The sequence below is a fragment of the Microtus ochrogaster genome, chromosome 6, assembly GCF_000317375.1.
Source record: "Microtus ochrogaster isolate Prairie Vole_2 chromosome 6, MicOch1.0, whole genome shotgun sequence".
In the NCBI taxonomy this organism is placed as follows: domain Eukaryota; kingdom Metazoa; phylum Chordata; class Mammalia; order Rodentia; family Cricetidae; genus Microtus; species Microtus ochrogaster.
The window spans coordinates 32,283,767-32,288,740 of record NC_022013.1 but is presented as its reverse complement, the minus strand read 5'-3'; the positions used below and the strand labels follow the sequence as shown (position 1 = coordinate 32,288,740).

At 31.6% G+C, this 4,974-nt stretch overlaps 1 pseudogene; it reads left to right on the top strand.

Annotated features, from left to right (window-relative positions):
• The first annotated feature begins 2,306 nt into the window (after positions 1 to 2,306).
• Positions 2,307 to 2,443, top strand: LOC113456229 (annotated as a pseudogene).
• Positions 2,444 to 4,974: the final 2,531 nt, after the last annotated feature.

Sequence of the window (4,974 nt, the reverse complement as noted above, 5' to 3'; positions counted from 1 at the left end):
TGTAACTATCTCTCTACACCTACAAAAATATGCTAATGCTTTGAAATGAAACTGTTACCTCATTTGATAAATCTAATGTATAACTTTGATACAAGATCTTAGGTTTATAAAAAATATCAGATAATTAACATAAGACTATATTTATTGATTGGAAAAGTATCACTATAAATAAAGTTATTAAGCCCCAAATTAGGTGAACATAGTAAAAATAGTAAAAAGAAACAGAAACTCATTTGAGAAAATAATATTTGCTGCACTTATGAAATACATGGCATCTCTTAGACAGAAATATGATCTCCAAAATATACAAGGAAATCAAGAATTTGTTCACCAAAAGAACACATAATCTACTGGGTAGTACTCTAATGTGTATATATTCGACACTTTCTTTATCCATTCTTTCATAGAGGGGCATCTAGGTTGTTTCCAGTTTCTGGCTATTACAAAGAATGCTGCTATAAACATAGTTGAACATATGCTTTTGTAGTATGATTGGGCATCTCTTGGGTATATTCCCAAGAGTGGTATTGCTGGATCCTGGGGTAGATTGATCAGCACCAAATCTACATCTGACAAAGGAATAATATTCAAAATATATAAAGAACTCAAAGAAACTAGATATCATCAAACAAAATCAATACCAAATGGGTTGCAACCATGTGGCCCTTTTTGTTAGAGGTCCACAAGAACTCTATCCATCCTGATAATACATCCACAAGGATGGGAAAGTATTTGTGGTTTTTGACTGGGGCCATATATGTGAAACTGATCTTTAAGTACATATTGTTTTGGAGGCCCTGCATCTGGTGAATGTGGAATGAGGGTTTATGATTTGTAAGTTGGATTAGTTTATTGGCAGTTGAGGAAAGTATTGGTGAATTGTTATAAAAATTGTCTGAGGTTTGTAATAGTTTATAATTCTGGGAGAAGATTATGAGAGTCCGGATGGAGAGATAAAATAGTGACTGCAGATAGGTCAGGATGCCTTAGTGAAGTGGGAAAGACCATGTCTCTTTGCAATGTCTGGTAGTCCATGATATGGAGTGGGAATTTGGGTACATGACTGCTGTTTTTTCCCAACAAGACTGTATTATTATTAGAAGTAGAAATACATTGTTTTTCCTTTTGCTACTCTTGGCAATAAAGGTTAACTGCCCAAAATGGAAGAAAGCTAACTGCAAGAGGTCATTTTTAGGCAAGGAAGAAATGTAAGGATATTGAAATAGATGGTAATGTAGGCATACTTGGAGTCTCTTTATATATATTTTGGATCAATGTAATAATAAAGTCAGTTAGTTTTGCCTCTTGAGAGGTAGTGACTGGGAATAGGAATCTCTATGGAATTAAATAATTATAATGTTTGAATGTGAAGTTAAGTTTATAAAAATAATTCATTCAAAATCACAGTCTTGGCAAGATAGTTCAGTGTTGAAGCATTTTCTTAATGAACAGAAGGATCTGACTTTGAGCCCTAGAGCTCATATCAAAACATCCAAACCACCATATATGTTTATAACTGTGCTGGCCAGCCAGTCTAGCCATCATAAAGTTCCAAGCCAGTAAGAGAGACTGTCTCAAAATGTGTAATCAAAATGTTTTTTAAAAAATATATGGGTGATACTTATGTAATAATACATAAAGTTTTACTTAGGTTCACACAGACACACTTAAGTTCTTAAGGCTCTTCATTTTTTACTTCTTTTACTTTGTTCCCATTGTGTATGTCCCTGGCATTTGGTAGAAATGTTCTATGTTATGACATATTAAATTTTAAAAACTACATTTTTCATTTTCAATATTTAAACTTACTTATAAAGTGCATATTATCTTCAGAACATATGAATATCAACACAGTTCCAGTTTTATTTAATGGCGTGTGTATAGACTTTGAGGCCCTCGCTGAGTATGTATCCTGACAGTGTTTCTGCAGGGATTGGAAAGGCAATAGCACAGTCTGATTAAAGGGACTATTTCCTTAAGACAGACTAAATCTGATTAATCAAAATAAAACCAATTCAAGAGAATGTTTTCTTATATTCCTTAGAATTTATAGCTATCTAGTTTATTTTCCTTTTTCCTGTGATACTCCTGTGATAAAACTTTATACTGAATGTTAACTGATGGACTTTTTTTTAGGAATTCTATTTATGAACTAATCTCTATTATTTATTCTTGAAGAGATAGACATAATCAAATTATATAATCATAAGCCATGTAGAACCCTAAGCAAAGATTATCAATGTAAGACTAGAGAACAAAAACATATACAGTTCTTGGTTTTCATTAATAAAGTTTGTTTCAGTATAATACTTTACTGACAGGGGAGATACCATGATCACAAAGGTGCTTTTCCCAGTGCAAGCCTTATCAATTGCACTCCAGATATGCTGACCCCTGCATTTTTTTCAAATGGGTTCATTATACTGTAGAAATTAAGAAAATTAAATAAAAAAAAGATTGATACAAGCATAAAATTAAATATTTAAAAATGTTTCCAGGTCATGTTTCTGTTCCCTGAGGTCAGGCAATGTTCCCACAGACTAGAGTGTATTTCAAAAATGGTTTGACTAGGTAGTGTGTTAATCATAATGAAATTCTCAGCTTTGTATTACCAAACCCCAGTTTATCCTGGAAATCCTCGAGAAGACAGTGTTGACACACTACAATCTACTACTCAACACATCACACCTTTACAAAGTTTTCTTAGTTTTAAAAGTTCTAGCCTGATGTGGAGTCCTTCCACGGGAATTCATGCTCTTCTTGCCAAGGAGAGCTCTCATTTGTCTACCATTTGACTCTCACCACTGTTTCTATTGTGCGATATCAGTAAATATTGAGCAATCACCTGGAAGAAGATTTGTATGTAATCCAGAACATAGATAATAATTTTACAATTTCAGGACTCTGCATGTAGTAGAACAGTGAGAAGAACAAAGGAGCATGACATACAGAGAGTAAACTTTTTCCTTTTATTTCCCATCAATCTTGGAGGTAGGACAAAGACATACTCAACTCATGTATATATGTACATATGTATATGTTATTCATTAATAGATTAGTGAGAAATACATGAACCTTATGCTGGAATTCATCTAAAACGAGTTAAAATTCTCTCCTGCATCTATTTGAACCACTTTTGTGTATTTACTCATCTGATTAAAGACAGAATGTTGATAAAAAATTTTTTCTGCACATTTTCTCAGAAATTAAGCATCCTTGGGGTTACTATATCTAAAATGTTATCTATCTTTCTTGAATTTTTAAAATGATTATATTTTATAGTATTTTGAAAATTATTTTGTCAGATTTATTTTATAATCAAAATATTTTAGTTTCTTAATATGATGACTTACTCCATACTTTTTCACTTCCATAATATCAATGTAAAATGAACAACAGCTCTTAATTTTTTTATGATTTTCCTAATCAGATTTGGTAATCTTTTCTTTTTCCTAAAACTAATGATTGCACTTTCCCAGCAATTTTCTGTCATTGTTGTCTTTCTAGTTCTCTATTCAGTGGTCATATTAAAATTCCAAACTTAAAAATAATTTTTTATTGGCCTTCCAGGACTTCATCCTTTGAAATCCTGTTGAAAAGTGAATAATCAAAAGATTTCACCCACACTTACATTTACCTAACATTTTCCATCTATATCCAACCATATAGTATAATACAAAGAAATATTTACTATCATTCCTGCAATAAAAACTTTATCATTCCATATAACATTATTTTGTATGTCACTTAGTTAACCACCCCATGTTCTAAGTTCTTACTACTTTGCTCAATTTTCTGTTCCTGTCAAAAAATTATATAATTTTCAAATATTTTGCAATTTACTTTGTATTCTAAACAAAATAAACCAAATCCAATCCTTTAAATAAACTTGGCCTTCTATTAAATTATATTTTTTTATCTACAACCCAGTTGTCAATCACACAGGTGATTGTTTTTTGTGATCCTTCTCAGGTCTTCATTTCACTGATTGTTGAAACATCCATACCTTCCTTACATTGTAGTTTCATATGTAGAGTTTTTAAGCTCTCTAAATTAGACACAAAGCCATCAGTATCTCTATAGCTCTGTTTAAAAATTTAATAAAGTCCTATTGTTTTGTTAAAAATAAATAATAGATACAACTGAAAGGACTGATCACCATAGTCTTTGCCACAATATGAGGATTTAGAGTGAATTTTATCTTTAAAAAATTTCAGCTTCTTCTAATAATTAACAGTCATACTTAGGTTTCATGAGAAACAATACTCAAAGCTATCAGGGGTCATGATATATACCAGTAACCTAGATTATCACACATGCATAGAGATCTCAAATATTTGTGAAAGATTACAGAAGGCTATTATCGAGTTACTCAAGAGGTATATATATACCAGGCATCGAGTTACTCAAGATATATATATATATCAGGCAGTGAGTTACTTGAGAGGTATATACCAAGCACAAAGTACATTGTGCTCAGAACAGCACATATAATTTCAATGTGTCATTTTAATTTTAATATAAGAACATAGACATTCTTTTTCATGGTACAAAAAAATGTGAAAGATATTTCAAAATAATCTACTTTCATTTTTCCCTAAATAGTCCTGTAATTTTATCCAATAAGCTATACAGATAATATTACTTCTATACTGTGCCAAAAGTGAAACCTTGGTGAAACACTACTTTATAACTCATATCACAATTATTATCTTTTGGTAAACTTCTTCCACTCACCTTTCAACACTGCAATCAACACAACTACTCGTTCTTAACCAGTTCACTATTTAAAATGCCCGGGGTTGTCAGCAATGGATTATTTGCCACATATAATGAACCACTTTTAGTAAAACTGTGATTTCCTGTCAATTTCTGGTACAGCATACTCCAAAGATCTTGTTTTAAAATTGCAGCCCTGATGAAAATACTGTTATCTAGAAGACCCTTTTACACCCTCAAGTTTTTATTTTCTTC